This window comes from Corvus cornix, chromosome Z, assembly GCF_000738735.6.
Source record: "Corvus cornix cornix isolate S_Up_H32 chromosome Z, ASM73873v5, whole genome shotgun sequence".
Lineage (NCBI taxonomy): Eukaryota > Metazoa > Chordata > Aves > Passeriformes > Corvidae > Corvus > Corvus cornix.
The window spans coordinates 15,553,116-15,576,450 of record NC_046357.1 but is presented as its reverse complement, the minus strand read 5'-3'; the positions used below and the strand labels follow the sequence as shown (position 1 = coordinate 15,576,450).

Sequence of the window (23,335 nt, the reverse complement as noted above, 5' to 3'; positions counted from 1 at the left end):
TGTGCTGAGCCTGTGCGGACAGGCCTAAGGAGACAAGCTACACTTTGTGGGAAGTCAGCCTGGCCACTGCCAGTGGTCCCTGTGTCCTCCTGCTGCCCTCCTGCTGCCCGCAGGGCACAAGGTGCAGTGGTGACACACTTCAGGTATATCAGAACCCAACCAGCCCCATGGGGCTGAGCTGTCCTGGCAAAACCAAGTGTTGAGCTGTAGCAGTGGAGGGAGTCCCTTCCCTCGACTTTCCAGCTGGAGAAGCAGCAGGACATCGAACCAGTGGCTGGAGTGCCAGTAGCAGCATAAATAGAAATATAGCTTCTCGGCTTCTTGTGCAGCTATGATATATCTTGTTTCTATTGACTTTCTTAAACCTCTAAAATACAAATACATTGTAGATTGATCTACAGATCTGCAAAAAAGCAGCTTTTCTTTATTTTTTTTTTTTTTTAAGCCTAAAGCAATATTCTGCCTGCTCCTTGTGGTTGGCTCTGAACAGACACATGTTCTCTTGTCCTATTTGATGCTGGCATGCTGCCACAGTGGTAGGAAGTTTAGTAATACTTGAGCTGGATCGATTCAAGCCCATTATCTGTGCTGCCTGGGACTTGGTGGTGAAGGGGAAGAAAATATCCTCCCCAAACACATCAAAGCCCTGTGATAAGGACACACAGTTGAGCTCTATTTATAGATGGACAGATGTCATGCCAAAGCTCCACTGCTGTCACTCGATAATGCAGTTTTTGTTTAGCGGTGTTTGAATCTGAAGGTGTCTGAGGTGTGTCCCCTCCAGGCACAGCCCCAAGCAGTACAGCTTCTAGGTGGGCTTTGTCCTTCCTCCAGGTAGGGACCTAATCTTTAGATAGTAAGAATGAAGTGGCTGAGAGGTCTTTTCCTGGAGCTGGCGACTCAGATAAGGTCAACAATCCCTCATCTTGTTCTTGCATCTGCATAGACCTACAGAGCCCTTGGAGCTTCAAAGCAGAACTGCCACATCAAAACAGTGTGGCTGTTGAGCTGGGGGTTCATGGCTTAAGCATGGGCATCCTCCATCTCCTGGGATACCTTGTTCTGTCACAATAGTTATGAATTTGGGAATGGGAGAAGGGCAGAGGCTTCATTCTTGCTTAGCCTTGAGTGTTGTTGTTAGAGGTGCTATGCTGGTTTTCTCTTGGTTCTGACTGTAGAAAAAGGAGGGAAAAGCATCTCCTAGCATCCAGTGGGAACCTTTCAGCTGTGCCCACTGCCACTTACCTTCTTGCTATGGGCTGCTGCGAAAAGCCTGGCTCAGTCTCCTCAACAGCTTCCTCAGACATTTCAGTGGCCATGGCTGAATTTTCTTTAGTTAATTAACACTGGGACTCCTTTCGGGGGTCCAAAACTAAGGGCAATGTCTTGATGTGGTTCAAGTGCTGCGTGATGTGCTGCCTGCTGCTGATCCCTTTGCGGCTTGGGCAGGCAGCTGGCAGGACCTGTGCTGGCACAGAGTGAGTGTTCCTATGTCCAAGCCCAGCACCAAACCACAGCAATGAGCTGGAGAGTTTCACAGTAAGTGCTTCTTTTGAGGCCTCTGTGAATTGTGGCTCCAAGAGGGAAGTTGTCAACCATGGGCAGGTTTGGGGACCAAGACCTGACTTTTTTAATTGATGTAACACATTGCCTTGATCAGGTGCAGGATAGGTGCGTGATGGATCCTGGCTGTGTGCCATTCCCAAGGCTGGGAGAAAGGAGCTTTCTCTTCCTCAGGGTGTCCATAATGTGTTTGCCTGCACGGCTCCTGCGCAGCCCTCCAAGCACCATTTGCTCTCTGCTTGGTTTTAGTCTGTCTCCAGGGTGCTGCTCAGTTCTGCTCGTATATTCCTCTGATGAGTGGGCAAGACAGGAAGCAAATACCTTTGCTACAAAACCACATATGGGCTTTCAGTGGGTGATGACACTTTACCAAGCTATCTGTCTAGTGAATGCACTTTCCCTCCTGCTTGTTTATATTCACAGGAGTGTTGCTTAGCTGCTCAGGTGAGCCAGAGATGTTAAGAAAGATGTTGGTGTCAGGAGAAGGCTTTAATGCAAGTCTCCCTGCTGTTCCATGTGCCGGATGGTGGATGAGACCCCAATGTGCCAAGAACCAGGGGAGAATGAGTGGGACACTCTGCTGGGTCTGGCACAGCAGCTGGGGTTGGGAGAGTGCTGCAGTAGTGTTGGAGGTGACATTTTACAGCTGGCCCAGGATGCTGCTCTACAGTGCGACCAAGATGATAATTCAGTGGAGGAGGGGTCTGATGGAGGCAAGCTGTGTATTCCAGGTCAAAGAAATAACCGTCAGCAAGAAGGGCTGAACTTCTCTAAAGCCATTTCAGAGGGTGTCAGAGATGCTGTGGGTCTCATGGCTCCTGCACGGCCTTGGCGGTGTATGCCTGGTACTCTGCACAGTAAAGCAGGAAACCATGGGGCCACAAACATGAGGTGCATTTGCCTGGGGTGGGACCTGCCCCACTGAATCCTGGCTCTGAGCCATGGGGAACTATTTTCAGCCTGGTGGAGGGCATAGGTGTGTAAAGTGGGCACCTGCTGCATGAGATGGAAGGGAAAATTCCAGACCTACTTCCTTGTAGTCCCCCTTAATGCCCAGGGAGAGTGCTTGGAATTGGGAATCTACTGGAGGAGCTGTTCAGCTGTGATGCAGATGGACAGGATCCCACATCTAGGTGGGAAGAGGAGGGAGGGGCTCAGCTGCACACACCTGGATCCCTTCTATGGCCATGGCACTCCCAGGGTTGTGTGCTCAGCACCAGTGAGGCTGTTCAAAGAGGAAGTAGACAGCACTCCTTAGCAATGTTTAATGTATTATTTCCCCCTTTAAGATTACCCTTTTCAAGTCCTGGATAGCTCCAGGAAGCCTCCACTGAGGCTTATGTCTCCAGGGCAATTTACAGCACACACCAGTCCCTCAGCACTCATTATAGCCCCCAATGAGGACACCTCAGCGCTGCCCTTCAGTAAGATCACATATTACTGGCTCTTTTTTCTTCCTCTTGCCCCAAATCGTTGCACTTTACATCTAAAAGGAGGGGCATGCAGGTGGGGAGCAGCACAGTTTATGGATCAGAGATTTATATGCTGCTGCGATGCTGTATTTTTTCCCCACAGTGACACTTTATTGCCACAAATTACCAAACAGGCAAGGTTATGTGAGTGACAGCAGGCAGAGCTGTAAAGGACAGGAACAAACGGCAGCAGGAAAAGTACCCAGAGGAGAGGGGGAGGTCTGGCAGAAATAAAAGAAGGCGGGACAAGCATCAGAAATCAGTTTGCCTTACAGTGGGATATGTGGGTGGAACCTGGGAATCAGTATGCCATGGTACATGGGCATGACATGGGGTTCGGAGAGCAGCTGGTGGTCTGGGTTGGGATTCTGTAAATCCCAGGTTTTTAAATTCCTTTTTCCCCCCCCTCTCCCCTCCTGACCTAAATTGCCAGGTCCTTCTGCAGGCTGCTTTTTTTTCTTTTTTTCCTGTAGAAATTGCAGATTTTTAGTTGTTGAGGTTTTTTTTTCCCTGTATTCAGGGTGGTGTCAGCAGTGAGAAGCATCCTTAGAAAGCAAGACTTTATCTTCCTTCCAAGAAACCTTGATCCCTAAAAAAGTCCAGCCCATGGTAGGGGTTCCTGGTAGGAGGCAGTGTGCAGAGGGTTATTAAGAGGTATTCTGCCCTGCAAATGGTTGCTGTATTTCCTTGCTTTATGCTTGTGGAGGGTGCACATATCCCAGGCTTGCCCTTTGGTGGGGCAGGATGGTCACTTACGTCTTTCTGTATTAATACATTCAATATCCTTGATGGTGTGTGGGGGACAAGCGCCAGCCCTTGGGCAGAGGAGTGTCCGAGACGTTCTTTGGCTTTGGTTGAGCAACACTGTCTGCGTCCACTCACCCAAGTTAGATCCGCTTAACTTCAAACAAATGTAAAAACCAAGAGGCTGGACTTTGGCAGAGGTATTAAGGGTGCCTTTGAGCTGGGGATGCTACTCAAAGCTGCCAGGGAGCTGTCACTCTATTATTCTTGCAACAAAACACTACCGGAGGAGCTGAGAGCCTCAGAGGCTCCGGAGCCACAGCCAAAATTGCATTTAACTTGCAGAAATGTGCTACAGCCGTGGGGCTCAACACGCCAGCCCCAGGGAGAGTCAGCACTGCCCATGTGCCCAACTCGATGGCAGCACCAAGGGGATTCAGGGGCACCTTTGCACCACAATATGGACCATTGCACAGGGCAATTTGACTTGTCTGTTCCCGTGTTTGTAAAACATAATTTCCCTTGAATCCCAATGCCACAAGCCAGGTATTTAATCTTGCCTGAAGGGAGCATGTCTAAAGCATGCAGGGCATCACAAACAATAGTAAGCAATCAATAGGCTAAATCCTGAGGTCTCTTACCCAGACTTTGCTGGAGTAAAGGTTGACAAAAGTGCTGAGTAGTTACTCCAGACTTCAGCCCTGAGCTGAGGGCAGAAGTGATTGACTGATTTATTGATGATGCATTTCACTATGAATCTAACCTGTTAGTCACAAATGCTCATTTAAGCATAAATCGTGGTCTCCCGTGAGCAGAGAGCTTCTCCTGCAGCAGAGCTGGGGAGAAAGATTTCAGATGAATGACTTATTTGGTGAAAAGTAGTTTTGGATCAACGCAAATAGCTTGTGTTTCTGTGTTGTGCTTGGGAAATAGCCTCACAGAAAAAAGTGAAAGCCCACTTGTGAAAAAGATGAAGAGCTGGATTCTGACACGATGTTTAGATCTCCTTTCCAACTGGTTTTAGGTTTTCTTCCCAAATCAAAAAGCCAGACAAGTTTCAGAAGATTCCTCTGAAACACTTTTTCCTTGCCCTCTGAAAACCTTTTTCCTTATCCTCTGCAGCAAAACCAGCAACACACAGCACTTCTAAAACCTGGCGCTGACTCTCTGTGATCCCACACCTCATTTATTTTTAGTTGGCCCAGCAGCATGAGGACTCAGGCTCTGGCGGGCATTCATTCAGTGCTGCTGAGCTGTGGTCTGGGATGTGTAAGGCTGCTGGGTTTGCTGCCCTGATGGGGAACTGGGCTTATCCTGCCTGGATGGAGCCTTGGAAGGCTTGGAAGCAGGGTGCAGCAGCCGAGAACACCACATCCCTAGTGAAAGGGTAGGCAAAACATTAGCTGCTCCTGCTGCAAAAGGCTGTGCAAGCCCTTTGGAGGTGTCTGTGGTGTCACCTTCACCCCAGACTCTCAGCAGCTGGGACATGGCTTGCTTGCTCCCCGTTCTCAATTCACCACCTTTTTTTTAATCCCTTAAGCTGAGTAGTTTCTTACTATTCAGGAATAAAACCATGCTACTCTATTGCCTTCATAGCTGGTTTTCCTCCTCATAATGCTGCTTTTTCTTTGTTTTGAGCCTGGCTGCTGCTGGCTACATCTGCTGTGGCTCCCAGAGGCTGTGCTTACTGTGGCAGCACATGGGTGCATCCATGGTGGATGCTGTAGGAAACCTCTCAGACAGATTTGTGCATGTGTATATGCCTCTCTCAGTATTTCCTGTTAATTAATGGGCACTGGAGTCTGTCGTCTGTAACAGCACTCACTGGCGGGTGATAAATTGTTTGTATGACAAGATGGCAGTGAAAGCCGGGTGAGCTGCGGCTGTCGGCACTGGGTTTGGGAGCCAAGGGTGAACGTCAGTCAATATCTGGATGGCAAGAGGGATGGTGAAAAGCCCAGCAGATGATTGCAAGATCCCCGAGGCATCTTGACTGCTTGTGCTGGAGGAATCCTTGCTGTGGGCTCCAGCAAGAGGGCAACAGTGCTGCACCAGACCCTGTGATTAATTGGCAGACCCCAGCCCCGTTGATGCTTTCTGGTGTGGAGGGAGGAGGAGGAAGGGTCTTGTGCCTTGGTGGCCATCCCCACTCCACAGGGAGGGATGCTGGCTAGAGCTTGTAAGGATACACCTGGAGCAACCTCTCCTGACCCACGCTGGGTTTTGCTGCCTCTTGTACCACAGGAAAGGCACTGTGCCATGACCTGGGATCTCTTCTGCTGCAGTGCTACAGCTTCCAGCAAACCCTGCTTGGTAGCTGGAGTGCCCTGCACTGCTGCCACCACCAGAAATCCCTGACATGCTTTACCTGCTGATGCCAGCATGCTAATAGCGGCACAAGGCTTGGCTAGGCATCTCCATGTGGGACCAGTGCTTGTGGTGACCTTGATGGGCAGCCTTCATGGCAGCAACTGTGTCTACACCGCAGTAACTGGGTTTAAACCACCAGCAGGTGGTGGTTGAGGTGCTGTGTTGCAGAGAGATACGAGGCTTCATGGGTGTGCTGGAGTATGGGGCTGGATGTGATGGATCTGAGCTACTGGTGTTCACAGTGTTCTCAGCCTGGTCAGTTGTAGCCCTGAGCCCAAACTGAGCCCACATTCTGAGCCCTGCATAGGAGACTCATCCTAGGGAAACAGCGCTAGCACCAGAGTCCAGCCTCCTGGGGAGCAGACGTGGAGTGACATAGCTTCTTGCTGCGTTCCCAATGGGACTGGCTCCTGCTGCAGCCCTCTGGAGCACACCACCTGTGTGCTGTAAATCCGTCTCCATTCTGGCTGGCATGCTGAAGCTGGGGCTTAATCGCCCATTGTGCTCATTGGGACTCCAGCAGTCAGAGCAGGGATCCTGCTCAGGAGGACAGTGTGGGTCCCCGTGGGATCCGTGCTGCCCTGGGACCTGTTGTGCTTCCCACGGTGCAGGGGGAACAGTCTGGATTTACTGGGAAACAGAATTATCTGCTTCCCCAAGTGGGGAAAACAATAATAATAAAAAAGTGCCTTCCACTAGGTCATGAGCCATTACCTTGAGGGGCCCTTCATCAGCTGATGAATTCTACTTAATAAAATAAATACTGAGAGAAAATGTAATTGGATTTCATTTATTACCCAGTTCCGCCTAGCAGCCCCAGATTATACAAAAGCAATTAGAGAAAGCTCTCCATTAATAGCTATCTTCAAGCCGCCCAATGGGTTCATTCCATCAAACCTTCTGGCTTGTGTAATTTCCTTTCTTGGAGCTTGCTCCTGGCCAGGGGAGGATGTGGGGTGTGCAGCGCCATTGCCAGCAGCCTCTAAACAAAAGCAGCCCTGTCTCTAACATTTGCACAGGCATCGTCTTCCCAAGCATGTGGCTCAGCCAAAGGGTATCCTGGTTTAGGGCGAGAAGCCAGAGCACCTGGGCAGTTTGGCTGCAGCCTAGGGCTTGGTTGTGCCTTCCCTGGGATGAGAGCATCCTTCCTCTGCTTGGCATTGCCACGCGGTGGATCTGACTGTGCTGCTTGGCAGTGGGTGGGTGTTCAGAGTCCATGGGGGCATCGGGTATAACTGTCCACCTGAGGGCCTGGCTGGTTCTTTGGTGCTGATTTTTCCTGTAATGCCATCAGGTTGCATCCCAGCTTCTGTCTCTGGCACCTTGCAGGGACACAGTACAATGCTTCTGCTTCCTTGGGTTTTTTGCTAGGAGCACAAGGCAGGTGTGGGACAGCTTGCTAAAGCTGGGCAGAGGAGGATGTCTCATATTATCTCCCTGAAAGTCTTATGGCAACACAGAGAAGTGTGTTTGAGGACTGTCACAGGGCATGGACAGATGTCTGGCACCTGTTGTCACTGAGGACAATGGCAGGTTAATCTCCAGCAGAGGCTTAACCTCATATCTTGATTCATTATCCCTGTTTACAGTGGTGGATAAGGAAAGACAATTACAGTGGAGATGGCAACTGGGGGGAAAGATGCTGAATGATCCTGGAGGATGATTAGTGAGGAGTGGTCTGTGGTGGAAGTAGAAGGGGATGTGCACATCCCTTGTGTGTGCACATCCCCTGTTTGTGCACATCCTTTGTGTGTGCACATCTCTTGTGTGTGTGGCATGGTGTACAGCTGTGAGAGGCTGCAGTCCTCTCCCTCATTCTTCCAGCACTTGCAGCCCTGGAGGAAAATTGTCTGGCCATGCTGCCTCCTTTTGGGCCAGTCTCATTTTTGAAGGGACCACATTTTTGTTCCACCACAGCAGATGCAGGGCTGGAGGGAGGGAAGGGATGTTAAAGGTTGGTCCCCTTGCATTGTGGAGAAGGAGGGAGGGCTTTAGGGGCCAAAGAGGTTCTTACCTTCTGCCTGTGGGTGACATTGTCTTGTCATCCCAGTTGTCACTCTAGGGAGAAGCCAGCACCCTTTCTCAGCTCAGACAGCCACATCTGTTCCAGCTGATGCTTTGATGGAGTCAGAGTGGCTCATCAAGGATGCACAAGCACCTGTCGTGCTAGGCAACCTGCACTTGGCTCTGGCATCTTTGGTCACTGCTGCTGTGAATACACTCTTTCCCCCACTGCCTCTTGCTGTCCCCTGTCCCAGTTCACTTTTCCTCCCCTCCGTTTCATGCTGTAACATCCCCGGCACAAGGCTGGGGTGAGAGTAACAGCACAGCCAGGAAGGAGCTGATGTTTAGTTTCAGACAAGAAACAACATAAGGCGTAATGCAACCGGAAAGGTGAGGGCAGATGGAGAGGGCCAGCAAGGCTGTGTGGCTCTTCATCTTCATTACAAGGCTGATGTCTGTGGTCTTGTTTCCGTGCTGCTTGCCAGCAAGGGAGGGATGGCTAGTGAGCAGAGATGTGCAGGGAGAGCTTTGCTTGCAGGAGGCGAGGCTGGTCCTACTGGATGGTGAGAAAATCAGAAGGAGATTTACTGGGGGTAGCAAGCATGGGAGTATGGGGGTACAGGAAGATGATGTGATGGAAAACCCAAAAGAGACAAAGGGGGATGCTCTCCTTGATGGGAGATGGCAAATGCCTTGTAAGTGCAAGCTGCCTGCTCACCCTGGGTACTCACTCTGGAGAAAGAAGTGTTTGAGAGCATAGGAGGGGAGTGGTTGATGCTGATATAACTACAGAGGCAGGGGATTAATCGTGACTGGTGAGATGGAAGGTGGTATGGGGGCACCTTGCTCAGGCCAGAGAAGAATTAGAGCATGAGATGGTGAAACTGTGGGTCTGAGAAGAGGGCTGAGGTGTGGAAGAAGGTGGAGACCTTTCCAGCATGGAATGAAGGATGTGCAAAGGTCAGACAAGGACAGTTGGACTGCTACTGACTGCCCCTCCCTCCCAGAGCAACAGCTTAACTTTGGCCTGAGGGTTAACCCTGGGCTCAGTTCTGAGATATCAGAGAAAACTCCAAAAGAAGTAAATCCAGCCTCCAAAGAAGAGTGGGGGCTTGAAAACTGCTTTTTCCAAGCCAGCCCACAGTAGTGACCACATGAAACCTTCCTTTTTTACCTCATTGTTTATTTTTAAAAGGGTCTTTTATTTATACTCCCTTTAACATCCCTGCTGTTAAAGCAGCCTTATTAGGATGCTGCCCTTCACCAAGGAACTCTGCTATCGAAAAAGAGCATTAAAGATTCAACAAATAGCTGAGAATTGGGATTGATCCTAACCTCCCATAAATGGGAGTACCTTCCCCATTAATCAGCCTTGGTTTTCACTTACAGGATGATGGCCTCAGTGCTACACTTCTTCAGGACTAAAAGCACGTTAAATATTTATCACAGCTGAGCATTCACTTCCCCCACTATTGCCAACTAAGATCCACTGCTTAAGCCTGCATTGGCTTGACAGGTTGTGTAGTGAGGTGGCATGCCATTAGGAAACCTCTTGTGCCAACATCTCTGCTCATCTGCTGCGCTAAGCACAAAGAGATGGTGGCATCTCTCATCCCAGAGCATGGTCAGCATGGGACTGTGTTATAAAGTCTCTCTGCTGGTATTCTGCATTAGTAAATTAAGCATACTACTAGGGATAAGATGCTTGGGTTTGCTCTTTAGCAGAGGGCTGGATCATCCACACTCCGCCATGTCTCTTTTAAGCTCAAAAATAGCTTTATTTTATCCAAACTGCTCTGTAGGAGCAGCCCTGTACTGAGGCTTTGCCCCATGCCAGGATCTTCATTCGCAGTTCAACGTGGGTCTCTTTACATTGCAGTGCCTGGAAACATTTCCCCGTTTACGACCCTGCACTCTCCTATGCTGAAAGGATGGCAGGTACTGGCAGTACTCTCTGCCTTTCCTTAGGATGTTGGGAGAGAGTTCTTACTGCCTTGCAAGGCTTAAAATGATGACAGGGTGTTCAATGATCCAGTTATTGGTCTATACATATGTAGATACATCCTTGCTAATTGTGCCTATAGCATTTCAGGTGTGCCTATAGCATTTCAGAGAGCAGCTATTTTAGGAGCATCTCTAGAAGCTGCCTTTCTATTTTGCTCTCTGATCTTGTGCTGGCTTTTCTTAAAAGATGGCGCTCAACTTTGAGAGTTGCTGATGAACCTCAGAGGTTGGAAAAAGCAGGGGCTGCTCCATACCTGAGGTGCCCTATGGTGCTGCTGAGAGCAACCCCTGACCCACAATGGGAGCAGTTTATCTGCTCAGGAAAAGCTCCCTGCAATGTTGGATGGAGTTTTACTTCTGCACCCGAGCTCTGCGCAGACTTCCCTTGGCCAATTCCAAGAGCTGAGATTGAGCTGTTGTTGCTGGGTTAGTGCTTTTTTTTTTCTTTTTACATTTTCAACTTGCTGGTTTGGCATCATCATGATGCATCTCCCCGTCTTGGCACCCACCCCCTGCCGCCCCCACCTCCAGTTTGAGTTGCTGATGTGTGCAGCCTTGTTGTAGCCGCTTACATGTACGGGCGTACAATGTGTTTCATTATCCTTGTCTCAAACTTGTTTTGCTGCTGTCACGCACCAGAAAAGTTAAACACGTCTGATCAAAGGCATGTAAACACAGCTTCAAAACAAATGCCCTCGAGTCCTGCCAAAAGCACAGAGCTGTCTCCGAGTAAATCACGTCTCGTATTCCCCTGCCTGTGCCTCCTGCTTCTCCGAGCGGGTGTGCGATGCCGCCTGATCTCCGGGAGCCTTGTGGGCTGCTGTTTGCAGCAGGGAAGGATTGCCCACTGGTTGAACAGATTGCAGTGAGGATTTGCCCCAGCGAGGCAGCTGGGAGGAGAGTGGAACCTCAGCCTCAGGGCAGGAGGGAAAAGCTCGCTGCATCCTTGCACATGAGAGGCAGCAAACCCCAGTTGTCTGCAGCTCTGGTGGGTCAAGGGAGAGCAAAGCATGATATGAATTGGCTGAAAATAAAGGTGCCAAGTGTACTTTTTCCAGGTCTATCCTCGTGCTCCAGCTGGTGTGTTATCCTGATGCAGTAGATGTGGGACCAGGAGCATCCAAGGCTACTGCTGTCTGTGCTCCCAGGGCATCACTGGCTTTTGGGCTTGGTTTGACGCACAGTCAGCCAATTGCACCATTTGTGGGATGAGAGGGGCCGGGCAAAGGAACTGGAGATGGTTCCAGACCAGGAGATGCTTCTCCTCTGCTCAGTTTCCAGCCCTGGGGGGCAGGGAAGGATGAGGTAAGGTGAGGTGAGGTGAGGTGAGGTGAGGTGAGGTGAGGTGAGGTGAGGTGAGGTGAGGTGAGGTGAGATGAGGTGAGGTGAGGTGAGGTGAGGTGAGGCTTGCACCCCTGGCTCAGGGACTGATGTCACTCGATCTCCCATGAGATTGATAAAAAATAGGGAATTCTCTATAGTGGCAGACAAGTCAGGTTTTCATCTTACTACAGCTTTACAGAGGGCTGGATATGCATCTTAAGCAGGAATGGAAATCTGTGGGTTTTTGCAGCCTCTGAGGGCAGGTGTTTTCAGAAAACACTGGCTCCTTTCAAATCTGCCAGAAACCGATTCACAGCTTGGCTACCAGCACGGCCAGCAAATAGTTTGGGAATTCATGAGCTTGTGAACTGACCCGGACTCTGCAAATGAGTTGCCCAAGGTCTTTGCCAAATGCCTTTGAATAATGGACATGTCAGAACCAGATGGGGTTGCAAATGGCAGGCTATTAGTGCCCGATGCCTGTGCCAAGCAGTGCTGCACGTGTGTGCAAGCACGCAGTATGTGCAGGGCTTGTCCTGGGAGCAAGTGGAGTGGCCGAGTTGCTGCAGGTAAGATGATCCAATGGGTCTACTTCAAACCACCTAATTGCATTAACAGGGGTGGTAAAATCTCAGTTGCCCCCCCTCCCCCCCCACTGCTGCTGGGCAGTCGCAGGCAGGCTGCAAAATGCCCTGCAGGCAGTGGGGACATGGTCAGAGGTTAACGACAGTGTCAGCCTTCATAAATCATCCCTAATGAGACCTGGGAAACCGTTGGGTTGCAGCTCTGATGCATGGCTTGGCTGCACTGTCTCCCCTTTACTTTGTGCTTCTCCTGCAATTTGGTTTCTAGGATCATCCGTGTGAAACCTTTGTGAGGCTGAAGGCACTGGAGGATTTCCTGCCTGACAAGGAGTCCTGCGCTCTGCTCCTGGCACAGGCACAGGCTGCGGAATAAATAAATAAATTTCCCCTTTTTGTTGTCCCTAAGGACAAGTTCATGTGTCCCTAGGGCGCTAGGAATCTTGGGCTGGAGGGTATTGCCTGTGTCCTCGTGTGGAGGAGCAGCATGCTCTGCGCTTGCTGATGCTGGGTTTGGGAGGCCTCCAAGTGGAACCTGAATCGTAAAGACTGGCTGGTCCACTGCTGCCTCTGGGCATCATCCTGGTCAGACAGAGGGCTGCAGGCACCTCTCTCAAGCTTTCCTCTCAGCCCTTCTCACCTGCATTGGCACCCCATTATGGGCATGTCATGAAGTCCAAATGCTTCCTCTGGGAGAATCCTGTGCAGGAAGCAGGTCTCCAAATACGTTTTGCAAGGTGGGAGGATGAAAAAAGGTCATTGATGTCCTCACCAAAGGCTGCCTCTGGGGCTGGCAGTGGTGGGCTGCTCTAGGCTGTGTGTGGTCTCTGCAAAAGCTGCCAGACACCGGCCGGGACACTGGGAGGAGTGAAGCAGGGTACAGTCAATACTCCCTCCGATTTATTATTTATAAAGTACTGTCACAGCCCTGGAAGTGTTGGGACTCTCAGAAAAGCTGTAGGAATGTACTAATTAAAGAACACAATGGGAATGTAAATTGGGAAAGCTCCCCAGGGGGAAGCGGCCCTGGGGGGAGCTAATTTGCCAGTCCCCACTCCTCCCCTGCAAACTGGCTGAGACACTGGAGCAATTAAGGAGGAATTTGAGTGTAAAATATAATCTGGAATTGTGTTTTTGGCTTTTTTTTTTTTTTTTGTAATTGGTTTATTTTTCTCTTGGGTAACCGTGTTACCAATTCCGTAATTGCGACTTTAACCCTCTGTTCTGCTACAATAGGGTTGTTTGTGGGATTTTTTGCAGGGGGTGGTGGTGGCATTGGTCCTTGTTGTTGGAAACAAATTCAGGTGAGTCTGCCAGCACCAAGGTGGCACGTCACCTCCCTGTGTGATGAAGGATATATGGCCCCAGGGCAGGGATAACACCAGCTGATCTGGTAAGAGACAAGCCCTGACTTTGGTATCATAGAACCACAGAATGGTTTTGGTTGGAAAGGATCTTAAAGATCATCCCATTTCAACCCCTCTGCCATGGGCAGGGACACCTTCCACTAGACTATGTTGCTCAGGGCCACATCCAGCCTGGCCTTGAACACTTCCAGAGATGGAACTTCCAAAACTTCAATGAGCAACATATTCCAGGAATAAAGTATGATTGTCAGAGTTGTCTCCTGAAACCCATCCTAAGAATATGGTTTTTTTGATCTGTCTTTCTTCCTGACCATTTTTCTTCTGTGTGGCCTGGCTTACTCCTTTCTCCTGTTTTCACTCATCTTGCTCTCCTTGGGAAATACAAGTATTTTGTGTCATTGGAGCGGTGGCCAGTAGTGTGGGCTCAGGGTAGTGGCTGTGACTTATTTCTCTTTTCCTGTCAGCTTCTGTTACACAGTCCAGGGTGAGAAGACAAACAGAGAGATTGTCACAGATGGGAGTGAAGTAAACACATGCTGAGGTTATGGTGGTCAGCAAGGGGTGGCCCTCAGCTCATGTGCTGCTTGGTGTCGGGTTCATGGGTCAGCTGTCTCCCTGTGGTCAGGTTTGCAGTTGAGCAAAGGGTTTGTGTTCTTGGGATTTGGGTTTTTTTCTTTCCTTTATCTTTATCACACACTTCAGTGTGCTGTTTAGTGGAGGATCTTCAAAGCTGTAAAAGAGCTTTGAGAAGAAAAACTGGTGTGATTGTAGCTGCAGTTATTTGTGATGGCTTGGTTGTTCAATCATTTTAAGATGGTGTTCTCAGGCAGGCAACAACTAGTGTGTTGCAGGGTCCTCCTCCCTCTCTCATTTTTATCCTTCTGATTAGCTTGAATATTTATTACATTTTATCAATAGGCATTAGTTGCCTGAGGTTTCATCCATTGCTAGCTACTGTTTGCAAGGGTTTGAGAGCTCTCAAAGCCAAGACATTGGAAAACATCATAGATGTAGATTCATGTGATAATGAGAGCCCTCAGAGAAGTAAGATTTTGTCTGGCTGTGGGGGCTGACGTGCTCTGGATAAGCTAATGCTTTGTGATAGAACAGCATCCCTGGTCCTAACCCTGAAAAGCCTGAATTCAGCCTCACATGAGGGTTGCAGAGCATCCCCCTTTCTCCCAGGGATATTGGGAAGGGAAGCCCCCATCCACACAGCCTGGTGCAGCTGGTGGTTTCTGCTGCCACCAGACCAGGCTCCATCCCCAGGGTCAAGCCACAATACCCCATGACCTCCTTGCTGTGGCTGCTCCTGGACAGCCTGGTGACTCTTCATCTCCTCTGCCCACGTGGATCCAATAGCTGCATGCAGTGAAAAGTCACACCGAGCTTGGGAGCGTGGGGAGAGCCCCTTCCCAGGCTTCTCCCTGCCCAGGACAGGAGGGTCATCTGGTGGAGCTGCCACTGTGGTCCACATCTCCCACCATGGGCCACATCTGCCACTGGCCAGAAATGGGCCCTGGGGTTTCAGCATTGTTCAGAAGATCGCAGCCAGGATCCGGTGCAATCCCAGCCGTTTTCCTCTAAGCCTGCCCATATTTATTGCCATTTGTTCTGGTTTATTTTTCCAAAAATAAAAGTTGGTTGAAGTAGCACAAAAGCTGGGGAGGAAACAGGCTGAAGGAGCCTGAGGAAATAAAGATTTAGAGACTGTGCTGTTCGCTCCCCCACCCCCACTACCCCTCACCCCCATCTCTGAAAAATCCATGGAAACGTGGAATTCAAAACCCTTTCACCTTTTTTTTTACTGTAGGGCCTACAGACTCCATCTATTACAGCAGGTAGTCCAGTGAGGCAAAACGAGAAAAGTAGTATTTTCCCTATTTGAAGGTGGGAAGGGTAGGGCTGGGAAGCTGTGGTGGAGGCAGGAGCATGGCCGATACCTCTCCAATCACTGGCTGTCCCTTTCTCTACTGCCTCTGCAGCACCAGTGATGGTCTTTTAGAGACCATGCTGGGACCTGCTGATACTCAGGATTGCATTTAGGTTCCAAAATGGCATTTTCCAATGTGACCTCTGACCCGCCTGTGCTGAGGTATCCAATTCTCTGCAGAGCTGGTGCTGATCACTCTCCCTTCCTCCCTCTCTCGCCATCTGAAGTTAGTTTCCTCTGGAAGACAGGGGTCAGGAATACTCGGGTGCTGACGGATCAGTATGTGCTTTCCTGGATCGGGGCCTTGCATTGCATTCCTCTTGCCCGTCCAACTGGATGCGGGATCCCTCCTGGCCTTGCAGCGCTGGGGAGATGCTGCAGCGGGGCATTGAGACCCAAGCAGCGCAGCAAAGCCACTCGTCTGCAGCCACTGCTGCTGCTTTTCTGCTGGCAAAGAAACTCACCTCGAGTGTGGGGATAAATTAAAATCAAGGAGCAGCTGCTGCGTACTGGGCTGGATCAGGCTGATGGTGGCTATCGGAGCTCAGTCCTAACCCCAGCCAGCTCATTTAACTTTCTGACCTGTGAGACAGCAGCTTCCCGCTGGGAAACAGCCCTCGGCTTTGCTTGTCCTGTCTTTGGGCAAGGGAAGAGGCTTCCTGGAAGCGGGCGGTCTGCGATCTCAATCGGGGGACAAGGTAAGTCACCTCCTCAGCGGGGTTGTTTGCACAGCTGCGGGTGGCCATGCCTGCTCCAAGAACTCCGCATTCTTCCCCGCGCCGAATATCCGGGACAGGCATCATCCCTCCGCGCTCCGCGCACTTTCCTTTCCGTCGGCGAGCCTGGGGAGGCTCACCCGAGCATCCGAGCGCTGGGGCTGGCCCTCCGTCATCCCGCCGGTGTCCCTTGCCTGTCCGACGGCACCTCGGTGCAGCCGGCCCCAGGCTGCGCAGGGGGAAAGCCGCCTGTGGGAGTGCCGCCCCTGGGCGCACACGCAGTCGCTGCCGTCCCGCTTGGCGTGGCTCGCTGGCAGCCAGGCTGTCGGGGCAGGAGGATCTCTGCTGACAGCCTCCCTGCGCAGAGGGGCATTGTCTCCCTCCGCTGTCACCCGGAGCATTGTTTTGTTTGTCACCAGCCCTGCCGCTGCCCAGCCGAGCCCTTCCCTGCGTGCGGGTTTTATGGCGGTGCCTCCGGGACACTGACAGCCCGCTGACAGCCGTGGGTTGTGGGTTTTTTTCATTCTGCCTCCATCACCCCGAAACTCCAGCATGAAGCCCATCTTCAGACTAGCAGCCGCTGTGAGATTTTCATGGCTTCTCTCTGTTCCTTTCCTGCTTTGCAGAGCGCTCAAATCCTGCCCCATTTGTCCCGAGACTCCACAAAGTGGCGAGCCCCGCGCAGACAGCATGCTGGGGCAGCTGCCCGTGCTGGCCCTGGGATTTACTACAGGCAGTTTGTCTTCCCGAGGAAGTTACTTTCCAAGATAGCATCTGGTCTTTTATGAGGTCTGATCTAATAAGGTGGTATGTGTGCAAGCATGGGGGTGGTGTTTTTATGTTTGTAGATGTATTTTAAAAGTTTTATAAATAGCGGAGTGATGAGATGCTTTCTTAGTCCAAAACTGCATCTCTTGTGCCTGTGGTTTTGCTGAAATTATTGCTGGATCCTGAAAGCAATTTGCTTCTCTGAAACGACAGGAGGGCGGTACAGATAGTCATCCTTGGAAGACACACACATTAGCAGTAGTATTCTGCAACGTCAATGCAGAATTATTCTCTAAGAGTCTTATTCACAGCACAAGACGCAGTCAGCCACGGAGGTTATGGGGGAAAACCAAATACTTCTGCACACAGCTTGCTGGCCAATTGAATCTTCTTCAGAAAATAGCAAGAGACATACCATGTTTTTAGGGGGCTAGGGCTCAGTTTGCAAATAATTTTCCTGGAATAAAAAAAAAAATAAAAAATAACAAGAGGTTTCAATGTGTGTTTGTGGGCAGAGCTGGAGAGAGAAGCTACATGCAAGTTTCCAAAGGGGCTCTGGTCTTTCACTGGTGCACAGCAAGTCCTGCATGGAAAAAGGACTGGATGGAAATTTGCTGTGGAGCTGCTTTTGCTTCTATTTGTTGCTTTTAAAGCTTTGGCTGAAAGAAAGGAACCTAGAAATTGAGGTGCAGCTCTCGGGTGTTAGCTTTTGGAGGAATTTCTTCCAGTAAAATTGGAAAGAGAAGGAGGACTGGCTGAAAAGCATTGTAGTGATAGGAGAGGGGACTGTGCTATCTGCAGGCCTTTCATTAATAGGCAGTTAATAAGTGATGTGCTAATGGTGTGTGGGGACCTGGTTACTTGTGGCTTTCTATCTGGGTAGTTTTAAAAGTATGTACAGAGCTGTCTCATCTAATTTATATTTTAATGCTACCTCCTCACCTCTTCCCCTTCCCTTTCTTCCTCTGTGTGCATCCCTTTCACTCTTTCTAGGCTGGCTGCAGCAGAGCAGGTAGGCACCATCCCTTGGCATGGGGTTTGTCTGTGGGAAGCCTGGCTGCCAGGGAGGCCACCAACACATAAACTTCTCCAGCTCCCACCAGTGCTTCGGCCAGCTGTGGAACCCACGGGGATACAACCCCCCCGGTGAGACCTGCCCTGCCCTCCTGTTGGTTTTCAGAGTATCTGTCCCTTTCCCCTGCCTTTACAGACCCATGTCTGGATGTGAGTGCTTAATCCCCTCCTCCCATGGTGACCCCCGCAGAGCCCACCCTGCCCGACAAAGATAACACCACGCTGAAGCCACCCCTCGGCACATCCCCAGCTCCAGGATTTGTTTTTCATTTCCTCTTGGTCTCCCCTGTCTCCCACTGTGAGATGTAAGGGTTTGGCAGCAGATCCCATTCACCCTGTTTGCTTTCATGCAGAGAATCATTTCTTCAGGGTGTTGTGTTAGCAGCGCTGGGGGCCTGAGCTGAAGCCACTGATGTCTTCTTGAAGAAGATGTGAAAAGCAAATATGTGCTGTGTGACCTAACCTCCTACCTCCTCGCCACTCCCTGAGGGACCACCACCAGCTTCCCCAGATCCACCCTTTTTGGGCTGTTCTGTACATCCTATTTTTTCTTGCAAGTTTTCAAGCTATTCCTATAAACTTGTACAGAAAGGGGAGACAAAATGTCACCCGTGTGAGATGGATTGACAATAGACCTGGTATTTCCACTAATTTAAAGCAAGCCATCCATCATCACATGGAACCAGGGTTTTCTTTGCCATGTCAGAAAAGTATTACCTAGAAGCCAACAAAAAAAAAAAAAAAAACAAAAACCAAACCCCAAACCAAACAAATCCCACCTTCTCACCGGAATACAGAATTACCAGCTGATTTAGCATCTGCACCCAAGCTTTGCTGTTCGGCTAAATCTACACATGGGTGTCACTGCAGTCATTTCCAGTTTGGTACCAGCTGTCCTGCAGGCATCTCTCAAACAGTGCCCACATGATGACAATGTGATGCTGTGTGCAGGTGCTGGTTTTTATGAAGATCAGAGCTGCTGGTCAGGAGTGGATGATATTTCACACAATGAGATTCTCCTCTTTCTGCTCCAGGAATGGCCAGGAAGCTGTTCATATGGAGGGGAAGGATTCTGGGGACAAGAAGTTAGTTATGTGTGGGTTTAGAAGGGAGATGGGAGAGGTCAGGCCTTTTGATAGTTCAGTAAAGGGCCTAAGAAAAAATAGCCCTGAGCTTTGATTGAAGGCCTGGGTGCTGCTTTACCAGGAAAATGCTACTTGCTGTTGTTTGCACTGCTGTGAGATACTCACTCAGTGCCTCCTGACAGCAAGTGTTTACATCTCTCAGCAGCAGCTCGCCCAGGAGGAACTTGCCTCACATCTCTGTTTCTGGCTTCTGGTGGGACACCCAGCCCTGTGGGCATGAGGACACTGGTGCTGGGCTACCTGCAGCTTCACAGAGGACAGCTGATGTGCCAGTGGCTCCTGCTTTAGCTTTTTCTGGAGACACAGGGCTCTCCCCAGAACCTCTGTCAGATCTTTCCAGAGCTCAGTGGAAGCAGGAGGAAAACGCCTCCTCTTCAGTTTTGTCCTTTGTTTCTGGCTCCACCTTTGCTTGCTCAGCTGCCGTCCTGCTCTCTGCAGAGGGCAAGTCCAGTGCCGTGAACAAACAGCACTGGGGACTTTCTGCACCCAGTGCATGCTCATGTCCAAATTCAAAGCCATCCTTCCATGAGGGCTTTGTAAGCCACTCTGCTCCTATGCACATTTCTTACCTTTAGCTGAAGGTTTTCTGGGAAACAGACACAAACTCTTCATGGGAAATTACTGTTAGGTATTTGCTCGGTTCTGGCCATGCCTTGAGGAGGAGCAGGCAGTGCCTCACCATGACCCGGGAGCCTCTGCTCAATCCTCTGCCCTTGCTGGGCAATGGAGCAGATAAGAGATAGCTGCCTCATGTTGCACTCTTTTTTTCTTTCCCCAGCTTCTCATTTGGGATGAGGTGAGCATAAGCAGGGATTAGTTTGTTAAGCTGTGACAGTTCATTAAACTTCTTGGACTTTTTTCTCTGTGTTTCCTCTCCAGACACTGCTGATGGCTGAGCTTGTGTGGGGGTGTGTGTACAGATACTATGGGACAGGGCAGGCAGTGGAAAATTTTGAGATTTTAGTTTCCAGATGCCCTTATCTATTTGCAAAGCCTGGCAAGTACCTTCAAGAACTTTTGCATTTTAGATATTTCTATTTTGAAAAGCCTCTGGAAGTAAAGTTCATTTTCCTCGGCTATTTTTTCCCTCGAAGCAAGCCTCTTTTTTTGGTAGGAACTGATGGCTAAGGCTTAGATGTGTAAAACTTGGTGAAATTAATGGGAGCCATGCCCTGAATCTCCTGCACGGCTCTTAAATCCTCTGACTTGTAAACAAGGAGCCTAGTTTGCAGCTGACTTTAAAAGTCTGCCAGAGCAAAACCCAGAATGCTGAAGGTAAAACTAGGGGGATGCTCGCAGGGAAGGGGAAGGGAGCAGTGTCCTGCTCCTTGATTAATACCTTGTTAACTGCTGCACAAATATCGGGGTTGGAGCTGTGGTGGAGAAGAGTGTCAGGGCTGTGCTGGTGGGTATCAGCATCTCACCAGTCCCTTTTGGCTCTGAAGCCTGTGTAACCCCATCTTTTAGGGTTTGCAAGGAGACCCCAGCACTGAGGACTCTCCAGGCTCTTGCAGTGGGTTTGGCTGCCCTGTTGGGTTACTGTGCATGGGAATGTGCTGCTGGCTGTATTTTTCCCAGTGTGAAAAAGTCATCTTGGAAGGGAAATTAATTGCATGCAAAGCTGTGCCACCCCACAGTGAGTTTCACCCTGCACATAGCACAGAAGGGGCAGCTGAAGGTAGAGATGTGAGAGCATCTCTTGTGTAGCCACAGAAATCTCATTTGATCCTCAGTGGTGGGAAAGGAAACGAAGCAATAACCCAGGACAGTTTAATAGAGTTTGGGTGAAATACCGTTGTTTTTGTAAGCTGGTCTCTGTGCAGTGAGGGCTCTTTAGCCCATTTGTTGTGCTTGGCTCTGCTCTGGATGTTGGCATCAGCTGCTCTGCAGGTGCACGTGTCTTTGGCAGGAAGGAATTGGGATTTGGGGATTCGCCTTTGTTTTGGGAGGGGGGAGAGCAGGGGGGTGGAGAGGGAAAAAGCAATGAGATGATGTTTGTGTCTTTCATGTGAGTAGGACACACTGGGGAGGCGGAAGGACACAGCCCAGGGTTCAGTCCTGTCTCAAAGAGTCGGCTGGAGAACGGGGTCCTCTCCCAGTGGCTCTCTCTGCTTTTCCTGGGACAGAGCAGGAATGAATCCTACAGGCTGTGGGGCTGCAGCACCAGGATGAGGCCAGCTCTGGTGAGCGGAAGTTTGCCCCAGAGTTGAGTGCAGCTGAGACAGGGAGAATTTCCTGTGATGTCCCCAAAATCTTGAAAGTTTGGGGCAGCAGGGAGGTTGTGCATTTCCAGAGCAGAGCCCATAGGGATGCAGAGACATGACTTTTTGGGAGGTTTTTTACCATGTACTTTGCTGTTGTTTCCTTCTCCACCTTTGCTCCCTCTTTCCTGCCTTGTGCTGTGCAGGGGACCAGCAGGAGTCAAAGCAGGAGTCAAAGAGGTCAAAAGCACAAAAAAAAAAGAAAAGCTCAAACCCCAGGTGCGCCTGAGGAAGTGGTTTCACCCTTCCAGTGGTGGGACAGAATTCTGAGGGCAACTGGTCCCCGTGGCCCTCAGATGTAGTTTATGGGGGGCATCACTGCTGCGAGCACCCCTGTGCTTGCCAACTGCTGCCCAGTTTTGCAGCACGGGGACTGGTGGGAGCAGACTGGGAGCCCCTGTAGCTAGCCCTGGGACAGGGGCTCTTTGGCCCAGCAGACAGAAGAAGGGAAGAGGCTGATGTTTGCCCCAGCTAAACCCTGCGGATGAGCAGAGCTCCGCACGCTGGCATGAGCCCAAGGCATCTTTGCTTCCTGCCACCCTTTCAAATTAAGCAAACGATTCATTTTATTTCTTTAATTTTCCAAATGGAAGTGAATTGGCTGCGCTGGCAGGTGCCTGATTGACGTTCCAGAGAGGATGGGAGCTGGGGGCTGGGGGGGGCTTTCTGATCCATGCCTGCCCCAGTAGGGACCCAGCCCTGCTGCTGGGGGCCACTTTGTCCTCTTAGGAACAAGAAAGGGATAGGTGCATTTCAAGCCATGGGTAAAACGATTGCAAAGCTGAGCTCCTTCGAGGTCTTTCCAGGGCAGAGGAGAGAGCCGTGGCACCCCTGGTGCCCCCTATTAACTCCTGGCATTTGGTGTTTTATGAGCGTGGCTTTTCCTCTTGCCTTTATGATGCTTTGCAGAGCCTTTCTCATGCATTCGTTCAGTCCCTGCCTGCTTCACAGGGACACTATCAATAAATGACACTGGCTTCACTGGTGAGAGACAGAGTCCCCTCTTGCAAGGAGGTTTTGGGGTGAGATGCTCCCACTGGGGACCCACAGGGAGGGCCATGCACCCCTGCTGCAGGGCTCAGCACCCATCTGGGCGCTTGTAGCCACACCCCTAAACCTCCCTGGCTCTGCGCACAGGTGCAGGGCTCTCTGCAGAGCTGGCTGCAACTCTCCCTGCAGCGAAATAAGTGTCCAGAGATGGAGAGGGGAAGATTATCCCCACTACATGACAGTGATTATCAAATCTATCCGCTGCATCGGTGAAATGAATGGCAGCTGGTGGCTCACTGCCCAAGTGCATGGCATGTAATTAAGGTCTAGCTCCCCAGTCTCTGTAAAGATCCCTTCCTAATCTCTGGCATCACAGTCTTGTTCTGGCTTTTTACCCTGCTGCTGTTTTTCTGTGCTGTTTTTTCCCCTCAGCTCTCACACTCACCTCAGCTGCTCTCAGCAAGGAAATCCCCCCTGAATTTCAAACCGGGACCGATGTTCTTGGGAGTCATGCTGCTGCTCCTCTGCTTGGTAAAAGTGTCACCAGCTCTCAGTCTGTGTCAGTGGGGAAACTGAGGCACAGCATGCCAGTGATATGCACTTGGGGCTCAGCCTGTGTCCCAGTCAAGCAGGACTCCCAGCAGGACAGGGACCACCCATGGGACAGCAGAACCCACAGCTGTGCAGGGGTTGCAAGCCCACAAATCTTCTGCTTTCCCTGATGCCCTGCCTATGAAGGACAAAACCACTGGCAGTTTGAAAGAGGAAAGGTAAAACATGAGCTGTGTGTGAGCTGCATGGCAGCCAGAGGGGTGCAGATAAAAGCTCTCCTGTCTACCACCAAGATAAATTTCATCTCTGGCTAATTCAGGAGTGAAAAGGAAGCTCGGCAGCTGGGTTTTGTAATCCTGCACAGAAAAGGTTTTCTGGGAGACACTGGAGCTGACTCATTTTTACGTGGGCATTAGAGATGTGACAACTTAATTGCGGTGAGTTCTTTGGAAGGGGAGCAGGAATCAA

At 50.4% G+C, this 23,335-nt stretch overlaps 1 protein-coding gene across 7 annotated transcripts in view; it reads left to right on the top strand.

Moving 5' to 3' along the window:
* Positions 1-23,335, top strand: part of CNTFR (ciliary neurotrophic factor receptor) — a 200,654-nt gene that overhangs the window by 55,270 nt on the left and 122,049 nt on the right. The window contains exon 1 of one of the 7 annotated variants that reach the window (XM_019283476.3): positions 15,755-16,059. The exons of the other annotated variants lie outside the window; for them this stretch is intronic. The gene's annotated coding sequence lies outside the window, so the exon portion shown is untranslated. Of the gene's footprint in view, positions 1-15,754; positions 16,060-23,335 lie in introns of those variants that run through there. 7 annotated transcript variants of the gene reach the window in all.